This window comes from Papaver somniferum, chromosome 5, assembly GCF_003573695.1.
Source record: "Papaver somniferum cultivar HN1 chromosome 5, ASM357369v1, whole genome shotgun sequence".
Taxonomy (NCBI): Eukaryota; Viridiplantae; Streptophyta; class Magnoliopsida; order Ranunculales; family Papaveraceae; genus Papaver; species Papaver somniferum.
In genome coordinates this window covers 164,625,455-164,649,033 of record NC_039362.1, presented here as the reverse complement: position 1 = coordinate 164,649,033, position 23,579 = coordinate 164,625,455, and the positions used below count along the sequence as shown (strand labels likewise).

At 36.9% G+C, this 23,579-nt stretch overlaps 1 pseudogene; it reads left to right on the top strand.

The window, feature by feature from the left end:
- Positions 1–14,698: 14,698 nt before the first annotated feature.
- LOC113283521 lies at positions 14,699–22,896 on the top strand (annotated as a pseudogene).
- Positions 22,897–23,579: the final 683 nt, after the last annotated feature.

The window sequence follows — 23,579 nt, the reverse complement described above, 5'->3', positions numbered from 1 at the left end:
GACCCAAGTAATACCTCAGGTACACTAGGCTCGAATCCCAAGTTAGGGACTTCTAATGGAGATAATTGACCATTACTGCCCCCAAACTTAGGGTAGTCAGTATTCTCGGAAAAACCTCTAATTATTGCTTGAATTTCTGGATCCTCAAAGTCTTTAAAATACTCAAGAGCTTCTTCTAGTTCATTACCCCCAAACTTAGGGTCAACACTACTCTCCGTAAGGCTTAACACTATGGCTTGAATCTCAGGGTACGTAGAGTCTTTAAAGTACTCAAGAGCTTCTTCTAGTTCAAAAGTTTGGTCACCTAACTGACTTAAGAGAATTTCCTCATCAAGTTCATCTAAGGAATCACCAAATAAAGTGTCGTCCCAATTATCCTGAGTTAGATCCTGAACTAAAGTGCCAATCATATTCACTTCTTCTAAATCATCGGAAGGGTGTCTATTAACATTAAAGACATTTAGTTCAGTGGTCATATTACCAAAGGATATGTTCATAAGTCCGGTCCTACAGTTGATGACAACATTAGTTGTGGCTAAAAATGGGTGACCTAAAATCACCGGTATTTGAGCACTAGGATCCTGAACAGGCTGAGTATCTAGAACAACGAAATCCAGTGGATAAATAAATTTATCAACCTCAATCAGAACATCCTCTATGACACCACGAGGTATTTTGACAGACCTATCAGCTAATTGCAATGTCATTTTAGTCGGTTTCAACTTACCAAGACCTAGCTGGTTGTATACATGATAAGGGACTAAGTTCACACTAGCTCCTAAGTCAAGCAATGCCTTATCTACTGAATAATTACCGATCACACAAGATATGATGGGGCATCCAGGGTCTTTATACTTAGGGGTTGTTTGGTTTAGAAGGATTGAACTTACCTGACCAGCTAAAAAGGCTTTCTTATGGACATTAAGCTTACGCTTTCGTGTACAAAGGTCCTTAAGGAACTTGGCATAAGCAGGCATTTGCCTAATTGCTTCTAATAAAGGGATGTTAATGTTTACCTGCTTAAATATCTCTAGTATTTCGTTGAAAGTCGACTCTCTCTTTGTTGGAGCTAACAACTGTGGATATGGGGCTTTGGGTACAAAATGAGACCTGTCGGGAACCACATTGGCATCACTAGAAATTTTATCGGTTTCTTCAGTTAGTGGCTCCTTCTGGGGCTCATCTTGGGAACTAGAAGGTGGATCTACAGTATGTCCACTATTAGGCATGGCTACCTTATTGTCTACCGTTTTACCACTCCTAAGGGTTGTGACAGAATTCACTTGATTAAATGGTTTTGCACCTACTTCATTAACTCCTCTAGGGTTGGGTATCGGTTGACTAGGGAACTTACCTTTTTCTCTTAGAGACTCATTGATCAGACTAACCTGGTCTTTCAATTCAGAAATGGCCTGATTGTTCTTGTCCTATCCTATTACTAGCTTCTATGCTTTGTGAAAGCAATTGACGCATATTTTCAGTATTTTGAATAAACGAGGTGAGAGTTTCCTCTAGACTTAAGATTTTCTTATCAGACTGATTCTGAAACTGAGTTGATCCTGAAGTATTCTTAGTATAGCCAAAACCTGGGGGAACATTAGAATTACTAAACTGACCTTGGTCCTTAGACCATGAAAGGTTCGGATGGTTTCTCCAACCAGGATTATAGGTTTCTGAATATGGGTCAAACTTCTGACGGTTATCAAACCTAGTGTTATTATAGAGAGCATTGGCTTGCTCTTTATTATTCTGGCATTCCCAAAAAGGCTCTACTCTACCACTAGTGTGACCCAATTCTAAAGCTTCTAACCTTTTTGCTATAGCAATTTTGGCATCTGATTCATAGCCTCCTTCTACCCTATTAACGTTTCCTCTACCTAGAAGAATTGTTCTCTTGGGTTCCCTACAATATTCCCATTGCTGGGTCTTTTCGGCGATTTCATTCAAAAATTCCATCGCCGCATCAACAGTTTGGTTTTCAAAACCACCAGTGCATAGAGACTCAACCATGGTTGTTGTCGAATAATCTAAACCCTCATAAAGGATTTGAACTAGCCTAACCTTTTCTAAACCATGATGAGGACATTGGGCTAATAAGTCATTGAACCTTTCCAAATACCTATATAACGATTCTCCCTCCTGTTGAGAAAATGTGCAGATTTGCGTCCTAATAGACGATGTTTTGTGCCTAGGGAAAAACTTGTTCAAAAAGGCAGATGTAAGTTGTTCATATGTTTCTATTGAACCGGAAGCCAAACTATATAGCCACGATTTGGCTTTATCTTTCAGGGAAAAAGGAAATAACCTAAGTTTCAAAGCATCATCATCAAGGTCTCTAATCTTTAGGGTACTACAAATTTCCTCAAAATCCCTAACATGGAAGTATGGGTTTTCATTTTCTTTCCCTAAAAATTGGAGCATCTGTAGGGTCCCAGGCCTAAGTTCATAATTTGCTTCAGTTTCGGCTAACCTGATACAAGAAGGACGAGTAGTCCTAGTTGGGTTCAACAAAGCTTTCAAAGTTGCCATTGCTGGCACTATCGGGATATTTGGGATTCTATGCAATCACAAAACAAGGCTGACTCAACCAAATCAAACCTAATTTTCTAGCAAACAAAAAGCATGATGGTTCCACTTAGATTGTTTCTAGACCAGCTTCTATTCTTTCGAAAAGGAACTCGTTACAATCTGAGCAAACCCCTCTGGAATCAATCCGAGTCAAAGTAAGTTGAATCGAGGCGAGGGAAGCTCAGTGGAGCTTTGATACCCAAGGCCTCACCGGTTACAAGGCGGCGCAGTCACGCATTCAACTCACAGAAACCATCATGAACTTCGAAGTATGCTCAAAAGAGTAACCAATATTTTTCGAACGACTTTCCTATTAAGCTCGTTACCCTATCGGTCTCGTTCTAGTCAAAATTTTAGGCTTAGGTTCGCGTTTGGTTTCGTTTTCCTAAGGCGGGCAAGAAGAGAACGGTGATGAAATCCGAACCCTTATCTTGTATGGCCAGTCCTTGCCCTTTACTAGGAAATTAAAGCAGCCGTTTTCAAGTCCTCATATATGCAAACGAAGGAATACAGTAAACCCGCTGACAGGGGATTCGGGTGTTTCGAAAAACTTACCTCCCGTACCAGACGGGCGAAGAACCGCTGAAGTCGACTCGGGCCACGACTCCTATGTCATGTACGAACCCGAGGGGCCGAGGCGATATCGTAATCACCGTCCTTCTCTGCACACAGTTTTTATTTAAACCAACCCTTCCGTAGGGTTTAAAAATAATAATGTCCCAGTCCAAAAATAAAGTCCAAAAAGTGTCCAAAAATAAAAAGAAAAATTACAAAAAATAAAACCCTATTTACAGTTTCTAAAAATAAACCAAAATAACTATATACAAAATCTTCTTCTTCACTCCTTTCGGATTCCTCTTTTCTTTCCTTCTTTGGCGATGCTTTCCTTTTATAGCACTTTTTCTTTCCTTGTAGCTTCGCTCGAAATCTGAAAAGAATCAAAAAATACCAAAGGCGTAAAAGAGAACAAAAATTCTAAAAGAAATAAAATAAATCTAAAACCTAAAACCTAATACAAATCCGCGTCGGCGGCGCCAAAAATTGATGTAGTTTTTAAGTGGTAGTAAAGTTCGTTCAACTTGGATTATGTAGACTCGATTTTAGACTCAAATTAAAATAGAAAACTTAAAAAAAATTGTATTCAAGTTTATAAAAAGCACTGAGACTTTGGATTCCACCAATCTCCAATTTTTATGTGATTTAATCTAGTCAATATTTATGCAACTCTTCACGTTTAAAGTGATTCTAATATTTTCGCCGAGACAAGTAGATTCTCAAAACAATAGTTGTAAATCGAAAGCATGGACCATCAAAAGATTTAACCTAAGCATGACCCATCAATTGAGAACACAACCACTTAATCAGAATCATATATTCTATTTCAGTTCAGTGTAAATAATCATAAAAGAATTACAATTAAATTAAATAGAATTTACCACATAATAATTGGAAAAATGGCTTCCTCCGTCGCCTCAGCAATGGGGTTTAGCTCCTCATATTAATCACTTGCTCAAAATATTTGTTTATGGTTCAAAAGTTGATTAAAAGATGAAAAACTATAACTCTGAATGTTTGCAACGGTGTATTGGAGTCGCAATACGAATGACTGATTGTTACAAAGAAGTTACTGTAGCAGAGTTACAAATTTGAGACGTTGTTCTTATTTGCAATGGATGTTCTTCAGCAGCAGCAGCAGAAATACGGGTTTCCTGCAACTTGATCAATTCGCCTCTGTAATGTTACAAACTCCTCTGCGACTGCTTCAATAACTTCGTTTTTTTCCCTGGGACTTAAACACACCTTTTATACTACTCAGAAACCTAAAAATAGCGATTAATTCTCTCTTTTTCTTTTCGTGCAAGCCACGGCAATAATCTCTTCTGCCGACTTCCTTAATCGTTTCTGAGACTTCCAAACCATCCTAAACTCTTCCTTAGATAGAATACTACCTTAGGAAACAATATCACGCGTTTAGTCTCCCTGGAATTCCTAAAATAATTCCACAAAGTTTCCGTGCAAAACTCAAACTCTGTTTCCTTTTTCCGGCTTATCCAGCCCAATTCGATTGATTCCAGCGCACATACCAGGCCTTTTTAGTTGAATCACGTCCAGCCCAGCAAATTTCAGTGATTGAATCTCACTAAAACATCTTCGAAATCCAATCGAAAGTTTGGTTCTTCGCTGGTTATTTCTTCCCGCCTTTTTCTGAATTTAAACGAAGAAGATGACCTCCCCCTATCCTGTGCTGGTATCCCTTTAGCAGCTGCCTGAAAATGGATGCCCCTTAGTAATTGGTCACCCCTTATCCATTTGAGGGGTCCGAATAGCAAGTGTCCTCCGGGGATGCCCCACGCAACTTTTCGAGCCGATTTTTCCAAAAATGTTTGTTGGCCAAAAATACCTACACACACATAAAACACCATAGTAAGTACAAAAATGAGCACTATCAATATATAGAATCGAGACAAATTAGACACAAAAATGTGTCTATCAAGCCCGTTTAGAAATTTCTTTTTCGGTACCACGCTGGACAAGAGGTTCCTCGTTCTATAGTGTCTTAAGTTTCTTCCTTTTTAGCCTTCTCGTTTATAATTCTGCAGTGTCTTAAGTTTCTTTTTTTTAGGGTTTTTGTCTCCAACGTGGAAGAAATAAAGGAAGATACTTAATACAAAAGTACCGAGTGATGTCTCCCGTTTATCTTATGCTTATATTACCTTCTTGTTGCTCCGCCACCCATTTGTGGTGGTTATGATGTTTTTTTTTGATCAGTTTGCTTAGTAAAACACTTTGTTTTCATTTTAATTCAAAAGATCTATTTGCAAACAAGACCTGGTTTACCCCTCTTTAATATATAATCAATCAACACATTAGTTATTAGAACATCATCCAAGATTTGTTTTTCTTAGTAAAAACAGATTATCGATTTCTATTCCCCATTTTCTTCTCTAAGATACGCTAAAGAAAGAAAGAAGATGAGAGTCGTCAGATAGTATCGGCAACAAAGAACATAAAAATAATTAGACAAGTAAAAACACGTGTAAATATAAGCATTGTTAATTTTAGAAAGTATCTTTCTTACTGCCCCTAATAAAGCTAAATATTATAAATTTTATCTTAGATATTAAGAGAATTTGTCTTCCACCACGTATATTGAATCACTGATGATACAAACAAACAAAAAATATTTTATTGCCCTAAAAAATATGTTGCTGAAAGTTAAACTTAGACAACTGTGGGTCAGGGCTGGCCTTGGATAAGCCAAATTTGCGTGAATCGTAAGGTAATATCGTGATGTGGTGACAAGAGTCTTGCTTGTTAAATTGTATATAAAGTTCAATATCCAAATATATTCAGATTTATGAAATATCTAAACAAGCATATTGATGAAATATGAAATCAGCAGCGGCGATGCCACTTTATTTGAGCCAATTAAACCTAAGCCACTGGTTTTCTCTCTTATATGCTTACTTCTTTTGGTTAAGAAGCAACGAATTACCAGTAACATTGGTTCTGGCTCTTAATGTTGATGTCCTTTATTGTAGCATCATCCGGTCAAACTCACGAGTTTTGGTATGTCAAATTTTGGTATGTCAAATTTAGTTGATCAAAACTTCATCTTGATTTATAGTCAAATGTCAGTATCGGACTTGGAATAAAGCATGGTAGTTGAGAATCTGAATTCACCAATCGACATTGAAAACTGAAGCACAACACAGACATTTACGAAAACTTCATCAACAAAGATATGTGAAGACCGACTACCCTATTTACTCATATTATCTACCATTTTATCTACTGATCCATACCTTATAATTTTAGTACTATGGTGAAGATTTCAAATAAAAAAACTTAGATATGATATTCTTGGAATTACAAATTATAAGACGAAGAGTATGTAATTTCTATCAATTTTATTCTCTGGTCGATGGTCCTTGAATTTTTGTACAACATAAGATATTGACCTTCGAATAGATAATAATTAAGATGTACAAGATAAGATTTTGGATATGAAGAACTATAAGTTAAAAAGATAGTTTGATCGGGCTTCACGAATCCGTTGGTAAAGACGTTAAAAGTTGTAACCTAATACAGTTTCACGAAGAAACCTAGGTCTTTAGAGTAGGACTCTATTCGTAACTAGAACATATAAGTTCCAGGATTGAGATTTTAGTTTGATAAAGTCGATTATTTAGAATGATAAACAAGGATAGATAGCTTACGGACACAGCTAGCTGAGTTCGTGAACTAGTTTCCATGTTTAGGAATTACTTTGATACCAAGTAAGCTCAACTTATAAATATAGATAGATCATGCAAGCACCCAAGAACAATGGTTATGATGTTTGTGAACCATCAAACATTTGTGGAGTTCGATAAATATCAAGGAATAAATCAGTTCATGAACTGGACGGAAGGATTTATGAATAAATTGTCGTCTCGGAGTTTAATAACTTTTGATATCTATAAGTTCGCAAATTGTCCAAATAAGTTTGTGTATTTGAGGATTCAAAAGTATCCAGGAACAATCAAAATAAACCATTTCGACAATTCGACAGAACAAACCGTATATGCGCATTAATTAGCGAATAATTTATCAAGTCTTATTATTTATAAGTTCCAAGTACGTGTGCTGACCAAATTAGTTCATGAACATAAAAAAAACTAATTTGATGACTCATATGAGATTTACGTAATTATGATATGTTCACCAATAAATAAGTACTATTATTTACTAGAGTCGTAAGACATTGTCTCAGGAGATAGAATGGTAGATTATACGAGTAAACAGGATAGTCAGTCTCCACATTCCTTTGTTGATGACGTTCTTGTAAATGTCCCAGTTGTTCTTCAGTCTTTAATCATCAAGTCGATTGGTGAATTCTGATACTCAACTACCATGCTCTATTCCTACTCCGATGCTGACTTTAGTAGACTATAAATCAAAATATAGCTTTGATTAACTAAGTATAACAACAAGCTAGACATTCCAAAAGTTGTGAGTTTGACCGAGCGATGCTCTAAAATTTTCTATCTTGTTAGCGACATAATTAGGAATTACAAAGAGACAGCATAGTAAAATGATAATGTTGATATCTCACTATTAATAAAAGTGATTTTACCCGCTCTTGATAACAATGGCGTTTTCTAACTTCTAAGCCTCCAGTTATTTTACACCACTTAGCAACACCTTTGTATTTGTAAAGTAAAGTAAAGACCGTTGTAGCATCCAAGAAGTGAAGAAAATTAATTAATGTCTCCAACATTACCAACCCCATAAGTATTTATTTAAGTTGATCTGCAACCGGAAATAATCTCAAAACATACCAACAAAGATCTCTAAATTGTATCTTGTTCTACATCCGCATCTTAGAAAATCAAAGTATCATTAGCAAATTGAGGATGACTAACAATAGTACCTACAACGGAAACCTGAAAATTATTTAACAGAAATTAGAAGAAGCTTTATTATGAGTTAAAGCTTCCCCAACTACCTAAAGCAAAAAAGATAAACAATTTCTTTGTCTAATACCTTTCTTGCTTCTAAAAATCCTTTAAAGTTGTCAATAGACACTACTGAGAATTTTACATGCTCTGACACAACATTTTATCCATCTCCTCCATTTAACACCGAAACCCATCTTACAACGAGCTTCATCTATAAAATTACAACTAACATGATCAAATTCTTTTCCAAAGTCAATTTGCGAAAAATACATGGTTTACCACGCTTTAATCTACTTTCAATGAGCATATTAGTTATTAGTACACCATCTAAAATTTGTTTTTTCTTAATAAAAACATATTGTCGACCTGAAATAACATGGAAAAGAAATTTTAAATTTTTAGATATAACTATTGCGATAATTTTGTAAACTCTATGCACCTAGATGATTGTCCCGAGATCTTTAATTTCTTCCATAGTTTCTTTTTTTGGGATCACTGTGGTAAGCCTCCAATCAAGAAAATTTATATCATGCAATTCAACCATAATAGCCATAAAATCATTCTTAATAATCTCCCAACAAGATTGATTTTTTTTTACCCAAAAACCATCTGGATCTGAAACCTTATCTTTCCCTAATAACATGATAACACTGAGAACCTTTTCTTCATCGATGCTCCTTCCTGACAACAACTGTTTGTCTTCATGAATTATCTTGAAACTCATATCCTCCTTAACGCGTCTTTCAAAAAATATTATCCTGAAAAATATTTTAAGAAAAAATGTTACTTGTTTTTGGAGCAATCCTCATAGAAATCCTAAGTTTTGAGTCATATTTTCCGATCCGGACTACTTTTAGTTCTTCCCGAATGGAGGACAAACGATCCCTTTCCCATGATAGCTCAACTGAGAACTAGGAGTTATTTTTATCTATAAATAACATCTAAAGAAACCTTTATTTTCTCCCAGTTTATTCTTCTCGATCATAAAAGAAACCGAACCTTTTTGTGGGAAGGAGAGACATGAGAGAAACGCAGTCGTACAGTAGTAGCCATGAATACTCAATCACAAATAACATAACATACTCAAAGAATAACCTTTCCACAACTAATTCTCAACCAATAAAAAGAGATTCCCGAACTATCAGTAACAGTTTCGATGATTCTCCAATATCATTATGCCACATATTAATAACTCTCCAGAGAAAAAATAATACCCAAATCACAAACATCTTTTTGAAAATAAAACTCATAAAACAGCCTAAGCAACATCACCCTCCCCATGAAAAAGCAACAACAAGAACAAGGATCCCTTCTCCAGACATTAACCTCTAAGAAGATCAAAGTCAAATACAAAAACCCTCTCCCTCAATTATGCTTTCGTTTAAACACCCTCCTTTCTTTCCTTTCCCTTCTGCTTGCGTTTTGATCCTGAAGAGAAGCACCAATCGATCTTCCCATTATCTTCTATCTTGAGATTTGGTTCTTCTTTGTGCACTTCTACCTCTGTATCCAAGTATATTACCTCATGTCTCCGCACAATTGAAGTTATATATGTAGGCCATGTAACTGGGATTGATGTACCATTAGGTCAAACGATTACATCGATCACCTCAGCTGGTACCCAAGTTTTGAATATTGGTATTGCATACCTGGGTTCATCTCTAAACCAATACCTCTACATCTTTAGTAACTCAAAATCCTCTTATCCTATGTTTTTTCTTATGAAAATTAACCATTTTATAGACTTTCAAGTAGTTAGAATTTCAATCGTTTCAATTTCACGTATTGGTTTTAATGTCCTATTAATAGCTTTTGAACTACAAACACGTATCTTTCATAAATTCTACGAATTACTTTCTCAAATGAATTTCCACTATTCTGTTCTGGTTGTTGAACTTCTTCTGATTTCAGGCGTTGATCCTTTACCAGAAGTTACTTTTCTCAGTGCTCCATGCAACCTACAACACCGGAACATTTTGAATTTGGACCTTGGGGGATGGGAAAGCTACTGTCACTTTCATTTTGAACCAAAACCTACTTCAACCACTACCATTTTAACCTCATTTTGGTTTTTGAAATAAGGAGCAAATTTATTTTTATTTTTTTTTAGCCCAAAATTTAGTTAAGTTTGGTTCACAAAAGAGGCAAGTCCAAAATCCAAAAAGTTAAGTTTAGAGCAAGCCCACTATTAAGAAACTACAAGCCTAACAAACAACTAAATTACAAGCCCAAATAAAGAAAGAAATAAAAATAAAACTAATTATTACAAACCCACAAAAAAAAAAAAAAAAAAAAAAAAAAAAAAACTATATTACAATCCCAAATAAAAAAAAGAAAAAATAAAAGAAATAAAATAAAATTAAAATAATTATTACATGCCCAAAAAGATAATTACAATTACAAACCAAAAAAATTACAAGCCCAAAAAATTTGGGTTTGGGTTTAGGCTTACCTTTTTGGAGGGAAGCCCAGTTGGGCTTTTATCCCTTTTCTTAAGTTGCAAAAGCCCAGTTGGGCTTTGGATCTTCCTAAACTTTTGTTGGAGAGGCCCAGTTGGGCTTTTGTTTCTTTATTGCACAGCCCAGCAACAGAAGCTTGGCAGCAGTATCACTACTGCAGTTCAAACAGCAAGCCCAGCAGAATTGTTCAACAGCAAGTGGGCTTGTTCAATTGTAGCAGCTTTTGTTCTGAACCCAACAGCAAGGCAAAAGCAAGAGCAATAACAAGAGCAAGAGAAAGAAGCAAGACAATGCACTAAAGAGGTAAGACAATGCCTAACAGGAAGTGCAAGAACAGGGACTATGCTTACACTAAGCTAAGCTAAAAGATGCAACTAAGTAAGCAAGAACAGCAAAGATGCTTGGTAATGCAAAACAGTATGCAAGAACAGTTAAATGCTTACACTAAATGCACAGAAGCAAGTGAGACTAAGATGCAGTTACACAGTGATGCTTATGCAAATGGATGCAGTGCAAGAAGATATGCAAGAATATAAGATGACAAGTATGCCAAGATGATGTAAGATGCAATGCAGATGGCACAAGCTTCAGATGACAAATAAAAAAGTTACAGGACAGAATCAATGAGATGCAAGATGAGTTGATAACTGAATATGCAGGACAAAACTAGATGCAAGCTAAAGCTAATGATGCATCCATAAAGGCTAGATGGTGCAAGTTAAGAATTCTGTGAGGCTAGATGACAGTAAATGAAAGAATGCAAGAATGCAGTTGTAATGAAACAGTAAATGCAGTGAAGATGCAACAGGATGCACTAAGGATGCAACAGCAAGGTTAAGAAAGGTCTAGCAGCAACAGGCAACAGTTAGCTAGCTAGCTAGCAAAGGCTAGCCAGCAACAAGACCTGCAACAGCAAACAAATGCAGAGAACAGCAAACAAATGTAGAACAAAAACAACAACAGAGCCGCTAACCGAGTCCCCGGCAACGGCGCCAAAAACTTGGTAGACATTTAAAGATGTGAAAATAAGACAATAAATGGATGCCTACAGTGATACCTGCAAGTGCACAGGGTCAGTTGTAGCTTGTGTGCAAGAACAGGGTCATTCCACAGGGACTTGGGAGTGTGCAATGAAGTTACACTATGCTGATAATTGATGCAAAACTAAATGCAAGGTCACAAGGCTGCAGTGACAGTGAAATAGAGATGGTAAAACATCTAACAAAGGCTATGAGCCAAGGGCAGGGAAGGAAGTGCACTGATTTCAGTTCACAGCAAGATGTGAAGTGCAAAAGCTAAATAAAACAGCAAGGAAAACTCAACTGAGCAATAAGAATAACAGAATTGGAGTTGCAAGTGACTGTAAAAACAAATTGTGGGCTAAGCTACGGCTTTGAATCCACCGTTGTGACCGAGCCAAATAATGTAGTTCTAGGTTGAATCCCTAATGGAACTAAGTGACAGTTAAGGCCAACTTAAGATCCTAAGCATACAAAAAGGGAATAGCAAGATAATCAGCTTGCTCAACTGATGTGCTCCTAGTATTGACTGTCTTTTGACAGTACAATCAATCACAAGCACTAGTGAGCACTGATTTCTCCCATTGCTCAATCAATTCAGTGAACTAAGGATTCTAACCTAACATTCCACTACCTAACAGTCCACTAAAGCTTCATCTGAGCCTCAGCTAGTGAGACTTAGCTCATGACTAACATGCTAACACAAACATACATCATACAAGATAATTGAAACATGAATTCAAATATTGAACATAAACAGAGCATTGAACTACAACCCTTGAGACACTGGCTATTCCAGTGCTCTTGGGTGACACACTGTCTAGTCCAGGCATATTTACAACACCCACACACCCCTCTATTTATACCCAGAAACCCAAATAGGGTTCATACACTATTTCTCCCAAATCCCCAAATCAGTAAAGTTAGGGTTTTGAAATATCACCAAATTTGAAGGGATAACAACTCCATCTCGTCGACCCACTCTTCTTCTGCCTCTCCTGGTCCATCTCCATGCTTCAATTGCTTCTATAGACTCACCTATTTTATCAATTTCTCACCTAGGGTTTCAGTGAGATGAGAGATGAGAAATTGATGAAATAGATGGCTAGAGAGATAGGGGAAATGATGGTTTTCGGTAGGTGATAGCCATGATGGCTTTTGGTGGGGGTTGTGGTGGTTGAGGCAGTGGAGTTGGCGGATTTGGTGGTGAGGGTGAGGCTGTTGCAGACGGAGTGTAGAAGATGGAGTCGATGGAGAAGAGATTAGGTGCTGTTTGGTTTAGGGTATAAGTGTTTGGTACTCAGGTGTTGAGCAGGTGGAGAGAATCTTGATGATCAGCGAAGATAAAGCGTTGGATGCAAAGATGATGGATTGATCCAACGGCGAGATGGAAGGAATCGAGGAGCGACCGTTGGATGTGAAAGTACAACGAAACTGACGGCTCAAGATGAAGTTAGGTGTTGTAGTGTTAGACAGGAGCTTTAGACTTCGATGCACGACGATGAAGCGACCGTAGGATGCTGAGATGATCCAATCTGACGGCTGAAGATGAAGGCGGGTATGGATATTGGAAATGGGTTTGGGTGAGGGTTTTGGGCCTTGGGCATGCCAAGCCCATATCTTCTTTAAGAACAATTCTTCCTCTTCAAGCCCACTTCTAGCCTTTTGGTCTTGTGCACAACATTCTTCGCGGCTTCCTTGTGTAACTCCTCCCGACTTTTCATTACTTTTCTTCTCTTTTCGCTCCGCAATTCATCCAAACTTTATTTACAACCTAAAAATGCAAAATTAATTAATAAAAATATTTATTCTTGAAAACAAAGAAAATACAGAATATGGGATAAAATGTAGAATTAATGCACAAAAGATGAGTTAAATGCCAAGAAAAATATATAGAAATATGCACTTTTTAGCACTCATCAACCCCGCTTTTATACCCCATCCCTTATACCCCACTATGTATCATGTTTGTACTGGTCCATTTTTAAAGCGGACCCCCTGTTTTTCCAGGCGGTGCAGGGTGAGAAAGAAATCAATAATAGATGTTAGAGACACATAATTATGTAAAATGATGGGGTATATAAGCGGGGGCTCCCTAGCACAAAGAAGCATCAAATATTTCATAGCATGCATGGGGCTATTCGAGAGTCTTTGTACTTGCACCTATAATAGTCACATGTCAAGAGTACTTATCACTTCTCATCACTTCTCGTAACGATAACAAGAGTAAATTCTAGTAACATAACATCAGCTCGTACACGAAAGGAGAAACAAATTGATTTAAATCCCCGATCGCTCAATGAGGGATTCACAAATCTTTCGATCAAAATAAGATGGATCAATTCTAAATATACTATAGAACCCACAATTGTCAATTATATTTTTAACAAGTGGACATATGGTAGTCTTTTATGAAGTTCCTGCACATCTATCCGTGCACCCCTAAAACTAATTGTATTTGTTGGTATCATCGATGTCGGCCTGATAACAATTAAAATGCAAGAAAATAGATTTCAGTTTCCAAAATGCAGACACGAAATAACCAAAAAAAAATTGATTATATGATGTGCCGACCGATGAAAAACAATCAATTCCAAAACTTCCACCGATCTTTATGGTGTGCCAGACGACACACTTTCTATTGACGGACTTCATGTATCCCACATTCCACTTTAATTATTCATTCTTCCCAAATTTTTATTATAAAACAAAGTTTATCGACACTCCATACATTGTTTGGCTTCAATATTCCGATGGTCACATTGATTAATATTTCCTTCGGAAGACTTGAAATTCCCGACTTAATTTACACGTATTACAAAATCTTTAACACATTGAAAGGATTTATTCTTTTATGCCAATTTTCGTGCACTAAACTATTAAGCGCAACACTCCTTATGCTAGAGATGAATACATAGTTGAGGACAATTATGTATTCAGCTTTAGCTTGACCGACAACTTGAATCAAGACGGCAGACTGGCGACGGTTTTCATATCTTGACTCTTGATTTCTTGACACCGTAAGGGTTAGCCTCGTTGGACATGGCACAAGGGGTGCGGGCCGTGCGGCCTTTAGTTTTTTATAAACAAAAGAAGGATGTCAACTTTAATCCACGTGTATAACCTGCACTGGTACCTCGTAGGGCAAGAACCTCTCCGTACTGTAGTTTCTTTGTTTCTTTTTTGGCTTCTTGTGTCCATGGTTTTTTCTTATTGGAGTATATATAAGGGTTTTGGTCTGAAGACGGCGGTGTATCTGGTCTCCTCTAGGGTTGTTCTTATAATTAGGGCTTTTGCCTCATAATTAGGGCTTTTGCCTCAGTATCCAAGAGTGTTTTTGAGTCTTAATTTAAGGTTTTAGTTATTTATTCAAAATGCCGTCAGCTCAAAAGAACAAGTCTCATAAATCGAGCAAATCATCTCGTAATAGCCTTCGTAAAAAGTCTGGAATTGGTTGATTCACCTCTATCTCCTCAGTAGTATGATCTTCTCTCTCTCTCTTTTTTTTTTTTCTTCTTTGTTTTAACATTTCACATATTGGGATTCCAGATATTAAAGGGAACAGAATCGGAAAATCAGATCACCATGTCGGAAAAGGGTCTAAAGCTGCTCGATTTCATCACACCAAGATGGTAAATAAACAATTATTACTTCTTTTGACTGTGTTCCAATTGTTTAATTTTAATTTTTACTATTTTTTGTCCTAATTCCCATTGTTTATTATTATCCTCAACTAATTAAAATCAATTTCTTTTTTTGCAATTCAATAGGTTCGATGTCAGAAAAGAGCTTCCCTATTGGAACAAAACGGGCTTCGATTGGTTCAGGAACTCCCCCTCTAATTATTGTGAGTTTAATATATCATCATTATACATTTGTTACTGGTTCACGTTTAGGGTGATTCATAGATGGACAATTCCTCATGCGGCTGGCGGTATACAAACAGGTTCTTTTTGGACTTACTGCATCTGTAAATGTTAGAGGACTCAAAGAACAACTCATAAGATTACTATCTCCGGGAGACGCAAACAAAACTACTGTTGCTTCTCCACACTACAAAATCAGAGCAACCGTAAGCTAGCTATCTTTTTACTTCTGTCTCTCACTACTATTTCTAGTTTGCTTATGTGTTGGGTGAGTGTTATTATCATATGCTATGCCTACCTGGTCAGTTGAAATTTTACCATGATCTATTCTTAACTAAGTCTGATGATATCTGAAAAGAGTGGGAAGTCAAGTTTCTTACTCATCTCATAAGCTTTATTCAGCAATCACTGTTTAAAAAAACTATATCTAACTTCGCTGAAATGTGATCGACCTTGTCTGGTAATGTCTCTGTTGCCTTGCAACTCTTACAGGAGCTTATAAATTACCCTTCTCATCTTATGCTATCCCGTAGCTTGTGACTTCGGCATAGTTGACAGAAATTTCTGTAAGAGAGATAATTAAGGGGAAAAAAACCACTAAAGCAAATCGTGCCACGGGAGAGATGTTTTGGAGAATGTTTTTCAGTTTTACTTTTTGTATAGAACCCCTCACATAGCAAGTATCGTTAGTTCCTTCTGAGGGAAGTGTGGGAACAAGATGTATCCACGGTACCGTTCCCTCAATCATATGTTTTCCATTTTTGTAGAAAGAAGTATGCCTAGTTATGTATAACTTCTCAATTTCTCCGTATTACCGTATTCTCTATTTGTTTCTTTCAAAGGGAGTTTTACTAATATTAGCTGTTTAGTATATTCCCTCTCACGGTTATCTACATTATTTCTGGAATTGTTCGTCTTGCAAAAGGTCTTGGAAGCACCCCATGGCGATTTATCAACTTGCATGGAACTCGCAAAGGTATTTGATCAGTGAGAAACGGCTTCAAAGTTCATAGAGTATTTAGTACATAGTTGGATGACCTCTATCTGCATTTTATGTATTGTTCATGACATTATGATCTTTGGTATCAGGTTGCAGATTTGATTGCTTATAAGAGCAAGTCGATACTTGCTCTTATATTGATTCATTCGGAAGCCAATGCCTATCTGTCTTTAAAGCGCTTGGTTTGCCAAGCACTGCTGTTTTAATTCGTGTAAGTATTTTTGCCAGCTGCTTAAGGGTTTCCAATTTGAAGGACTTGTATATTTGAAAACTGAAACATTTTTTTTTAGGATCTATCTCTAGATCTCAAGAAAAGAAATGATATGAAGAAGACATGCATGTCTAGCCTCACATCTGAGTTTCCCGATTCTAAGTTCTATCCAGCAGATACAACAGAGGAGCTGCATAAGGTTGTACCATGTGTAACTGTGATGATTGTTATCTGATTTGATTGTGCTGTCGATAAATAAATCTTCATTCAGTTAGACTTTGTTTTTTTGTGCAATATTTTATTTTCTCTATCATTTGGCCGTAGTTCATGTGGCTCCTTAAGGATCACCGGCTCACTGTACCTCTTTGGCGAAGTCAACGCCCTTACCTTATTGCTCACGAGGTATGCGTAATCTCTTAAAAATTTCTTAACTTTCCATTTTTGGTTTTTGCTTGTTGTCCATTTACAAAGGGTGTGGACCCTTCTTATTCCAGTTCTTATTTTAAGTTCACAAATAGATAAAACATATCTAGTCTTCAGGAGATCTCATTTTAGTTATTCTATATGTGAGTATCTCGTCATGATCCACACCATCTTAAATCTCAACGTCAATGGCTCTTTTCATCTACAGTATTTGCTTTTGGCATCCTTATGTAAGTTTCCCATTGTGGTATTAGATTAGTGTTTGTCTTTCATTGAAAGATGATACTTAAGTTTGCTACTCTAATTTGTCAACATGTCATATGGAGAGGCTACAGAAATTGTTATTGGGATGGCGATGCGTTTTGTAGTGGCTGTTTCACCTGTGTGATTAATTGATTGAGAGTACATCTTTGAAGGGTCTAAAGTTTTGGGCTTTGAAAATGCCACTTACATAGGGGTTGATATTCTATACACATTCAGGCTGTGAATTGTTCGATTTCGCTTGGCCCCACTTTTGGTGAACGGGCTCTCTTTGCATTACATAGTTTCAGTTAGTTTTCTCTTTACAGTTCCGTCAACACTGACTCAAGATAGTACTAAAGATTTCAGAAGTAAACAAGTGGAACTTTTGCAAATCTTTAACATAGTTGTGTCTATGCGCCTCGTCATGGGGTAACATCTCAGGCTTCTGTAGTCATAACTAATCACTCCCTGCTCCTTCATTTGTACATTACTACACTAAAGAGATCCAGATAAAAATGCGAGCTACATGTTCATTGTTATCTGCTGGATTTGGCGAGAGCATCCTGCTGATCCTGTTTACTTGATTCATTATGCGGTCTCACCGTATTCTGTTAAGCATTTTATGCTTGCTTACAAAAAGGAATTGTTGTTCCACATTCATGTAGTGCCCTCATATCTTATCTAAAATGCTTTGCATGTACAACCCAACTGCTTTAAGCTATTAATAGCAGGTTAAATTAATAACAAATTCCCAAGTAAACATGTCTCCTGTATTTACCTCATAATTCTAGAGTGTTCTCCTTGTGAGTTTTGTGTAATTGCTTTTCATCTATTCTTTTCTCATATCATGCAATTGCTTGAAATTACGGGCTGCTGGTTATGTTGATTAGTAGTTCTTGATTAAACAATTGTAATAAATTGGAAAATTGTTGATATCGGATCTTTTTATAGTTCAGGCTGCTCATGGCTTTGCCTCTTTACAGTGTGTTCAATTACCCTTCTGTAGGTTGATTTGATAGTCAATGATGGAAGTCCTGGACTCTGTACCCTCCTCCTCTCTGGGTATTTGCGAGCACATGACCTTTCAGTGAACCAATTGGTAACTTCTTTCTTCCTTTGAATTTGTTAAAAGGATAGATGTTCATGTGCTTATCCTTTATCTTTTGAGTTAGGTTCATGTGTCAGGTTCAGGTGACTTCCAGATGTCAAAGATAGATGTTCTCCAGGATCCCAATCCTTCGAAAGCAGGGACAGGTCAGGATTTGATGGACTCAGATGAGCACCATGGTACACAGGTATTTAAATCTACTGGAGGTTAAAGTTTTAGATGTCTTTTCTTAACTGTCCTCTTGAATTAGTCAAATCTTGCTTTATCAAGCAAAAAAAATAGAAGGTTAAATCTTACTTCGATTAGTATCTCATGATAGAAATGGGGTGGCTCCTAGTCTTGTTATTGTCTTATTAAACTTTTTTTCTTTGTTTGGAGATGTTTTAGTTGGATAATTTGTAGTTCTTTGTTTGGAGATGTTTTAGTTGGATAATTTGTAGCAATGTATAATATCCCAAGTATCCATGATTTAGAGTTCCTTTTCCATCCCTTGTAAGATATGCATATCCCAAGTATCCATGATTTAGCGTTCCTTTTCCATCCCTTTGTAAGATACGCAGTTTCTATTTTGGATGGATGACATCTCTCTTTAAATGCAGATCATTCACTCTTTATTTCCTGATCTGTCAAAGCAGCAGTCTTTAGTCATCGAAAATGATCCTAAACCTGATCTAGGGGAACAGGTAATCTTACAAATTTTCTTGCTCTTGCACTCTGGAAACTTGCTCCCAGGTAAGTCCACTAACTACCTGGTATTTGATATCAGACTTGGCCGACAGAGATGGAAATGACTAAAGCAGATGAATATCAGAGACGAAGCATGATTAATACCTATGAGAACCAGGTTCTTGATTTGATTGAGTACATGCTGCACATCCAGTTTATGCTTTCAATGCTTTCTGCTGTAGATAGGTTGCTGTGATTTTCTGAAAACATGTGTATCATTTGGCTGAAGCAGGCTACTGAATTTTTTGAGGGTAAAGATGAGCAAAACTCAGGGAGTGATTGCTTCCACGTTGAAGACCAAGAGGATTATTCAGATGAAGATGTTGATGCTGATACTGTGATGGAGGTGAGTGATTTATGTAGTAGTATTATTAAGGTTTTGTCATAATCCTTTGCAGTTCCTCCTGTTTTCATTTTGTCCTTTTCGCTGCTCATTGCTACAACTCCTATAGGCTAAAATACTTTCTCTATCTGGTTATGTAGAGAAGTCAGGGTACGTGACAGTTATGATGAATCCATTAAATAGTGATGCTGTCATTTTTTCTACTGAAAGTCACACTTAGTCGGTAACATATATGTTTGTTATGCATTTCTGTATATATATTGTTTAATTATGTTGGCTCTTCATATCTTGACTAGCGTAATTGTATCATGTATGTGTATGCTCCATGTTATGATTGGGGTATGTTGTTTGGGGAGAGGTGGTGGAATATTATCTCCCGCCAAATGATACCCTCCTTACTGTTCAAATCCCTAAATGGAGTTTATAGCGCCAATACTTGGTGCATTTATCTCCCAAAAAATATTCCACAAGTAAGCATTAGCTTAAGGGGTAGTATTGAGCTCTTGATCAGAGTTGCCAAGGAAAAACAGCTGTTTTGCTTGGAGTCTCAGATGTCTGCTTCTTTTTTCTGCACTAATGAGGCTGTTTATTTAGCTTTATTAAAGTATACTAATGCCTTCAAATTTGCCAGGAGGATGAGGACATCACGAAGGAAATGATTTGAGATGAGATTTGGAAAATACATGATGCACAGGCAGAAGATGAAGGTACACCTTTTTTTGTTTCTGGCATTGAAATGTTACTGGTTCTTTTTTCCACACCTATATTATTCTATTCCGATATGCAAGAACCACTCTCTTTAGTGACATCGATTATCATTGGAAAAGTTTGCGGTTATATAATTGACATTCGAGCCCTGGAAAATCTATAATGAGATCAGAACGACGGTGTAGGACGACCATCTGGACAAGTCTCCTTAATTTGATCAGTTCAAACAGCTCTAATAGCTTAGGTTTCTATTTTCTGGTTGGTGTTTAATCAGGACTTCGAGTTCTAGTTTACTTTCTGTGTGACATGATTTCCTTTTCCTAGTCCTTTAAGGAAATAAAATTTCCTTCTGAGTTTCTAAGTTCCATTAGTTTTGAATCTGTGATTGCCTTTTCATGGCCAAACTGTTTTAGATACTCTTTATATAAAAACGTACAAGCAAGCCTTGGAGTCTGTTTATGAAGATTTCTAGAAGGTTCAGCTCTTCTTTCCATGTGCAGAACTGCCACCTATTTAAGAACCTTTCAGTCTCTTGTTAGCATGTTTAATTGTATCTCTTCTTCCTTCTGCTCTGTAATTCCAACTCACTCAATTTAAGTAGAAATATTTGCCTCTGTCAAAACAAAGCTCTCCGGGACAATGCAAGCCCCAGACATGAACTCAACATGGTTGCATTAGATACATAGATAACTAACATAAAGTCGCTGCACTGCATTCATAGATTACTAACATATAATAATGGTTGCTTTAGGTTGATCATACATAGATTACTAGCATATGTAATCAGAAGCTGGCTTAACTGTCATGTTTACTTCTTGTCGTCGCAGAATACCCAGATGAAGTGGATACCCCTTTAGATGTTTTAGCTCGAGTGCGTTTTGGCAAGTACCAAGGTCTCAAATCTTTTCGAACTTCTGTGTGGAAAGACAAGGTCAGAATCTTTTTAGCCTAAGATTATCTTTCTCTTGCAGGAATTAATTTTTGAACTTCAGTGATATGATTTTTAGTTTTTTATGAATGACAGAATGCTCCGCCTCGTGAATATGCTAGAATCTTTTCATTCCATAACTACAAGGCAACACAGAAATGTGTGCTTGAAAATGCCAGGGACATTGGACTACGTACTTTGGATGAGTGCATTCCTGTTGGGTCTTACGCAAGGATTCATGTTAAGGACGTATCAGTTAGTGTTGCTTTGAGACTCTCTTCTTTGGTGAAGTCAAAGCCTGTGGTTGCCAGCGGGCTTTTGGAGCACGAGTCCAAGATGTCCGTTCTCCACTTTAGGTAAATTTTGTATTCATCAAAACCTCTCTCTCTCTCTAGGTGTGTTTTCAGTGTTAATAGCTCAGCATGCCTAAGAAATGTTAGCCTCTCTTCAGTTTTGAAGATTGAATAACACATGCTTTCTCATTGGCCCCTAAAAGAAACAATCAAGTCTTCATCCTGTGTATTAACTGTGTTCTTGTTCAGTTTATTTCCTATCTTTATAGGATTTGTTAAATATGCCAATTCATAAGAGATTTTTTTTTAATGCAGCATAAAGAAACACAAGTCATACCACTTTCCTATCAAAGGAAAGGAATCTCTTGTTTTCATGTTGGATTTCGGCAATTTGTTGCTAGGTAATTTGTTGACAGTTGAAGCATTCTTATTGTTCGTTATATATTGTTTTTTATTGTAATTGCAAGAATGTTGAAACAATGAGTTATGCAGGCCGATATTTTCTTCAGATAGCATAAACTCGCATCAGCACAAAATGGAAAAGTTTTTGCACGAAGGACGGTTTTCGATTGCTTCTGTATATGCACCAATTTCTTTTCCTCCTCCACCCTTAATAGCCTTAAAGAGGGGGCGGGATGGAGAAGTTGGCTTCCCTGCTGTTGCTGCTATAGGGTCACTAAAGAGTATCGACCCAGAGAGGATAATACTGTGAGTTCCCGACTGCTTGTAGTAACTTTTATTTGGAAAGTAAGAATTTGAACTTATATCACCTGTAGTAATTCAATTAATTCTATATGATTTTCATTGTAGTTACCCTCGAAGGGTGTCTAAGCTAAAAGCTACGGTGCGCTATATGTTTCACGATCCCATAGATGTGTCATATTTTAAGGTATGTGAAGTTTACCATATGATGTTTTGTATATTGTTTGTTAATTCTTACTCGAAGTTTTGTAAAGATGTGTATGGATGTTGATTCTTTCAATGTGGATGGTGAGTAGCGCTGCGAAATCTGGACAAAGAACGGTGTTGTGGTAACATTAAAGAATCTGTTGGTACACATGGTAATTACCCAATTTCTTTTTAACAGTAACGGTTTTGTTGTGAGATATTTAAGGCTTACAAATAATCTGTTTTTTGCTGTGTTTTTTTTCCAGGAACGATGAAGTGTACTTTCAATCGCAGTATTCAACAACACGACACTGTTTGCATGAGTTTATTTAAACGTGTATACCCCAAGTGGCCTGAGCAAAGATTTCCAATTCTTCTCGATGCTTGAGTGACATGAAGGTTTCCTGATTCATGGGCAATGCCAACACTAGGCTTTCGTTTAACTTATAATACCAACTCCTAACTCTAGGCTAGGGATGTGTTTTATTTTTATGTTTTTGGGGAGATTTGTGCTTATTTGTGGGGTTGTCAATGTTTTTCTCCCACATCTCTAGCTCTCTTAAGGCCTACCTGACGGGCTTGTATTTCTGCTTTTACGTATATCAGGAGAAATGGTTTTTGCATGATGCACAGCCCAACTTCGACAGTTAATTTGGTTAATGATGCTTACAGCCCAACTTGGTGCTAATTTTATGATGGATTTTGTTATCTTGTGCATGATGCACAAGATAAGAACCAATCACTGCATTGGGACTTGTAAAACACAATTAAAAATCAATAGAGAAGATGCATCTTCGTATTGGAGAATGCAAATTTTAATTGATTTTTCCAATTTGTATTTATGGAGTGAGATTATGCATTATCCAATGCAAAGATGCATCTTTTCTATTAATTTTTAATTATGTTTTATAAGTTCTAATACAATGATTGGTCCTTATCTTGTGCATGGATGCACAAGATAATAAAGTCCTTTTAGGATTTATGATTTTTATGACTTAAATAGTCGCCTTGTCCCTCACCTCAAGTGTTTAGCCTCCCGGGTGCAAAAAAGAACTTTTGCTCCCCCTGGTGTTGTAGGTCGTATCTCCAGGAAATCAAATTGCTTCTCCAAAAGCATATCGTGTCAAAAAGTAAAAAAACAAAATAAACTAAGCTGTTCTCAGAATTTTCGCCCAAAATCGGCGACGTTTTCGATAACATGATCTCTATTGTTCAGTCATAAGACTCATAACTGGAGAAATTTCTTTGGGACACAAAATATGAAGGCTATTATTGGGGCGTCACACTCCTTTAGAGGGGCTTAACCTAATAAGACAAAAACGGACCCGTAAGTAATATCAAAAACCCATTAT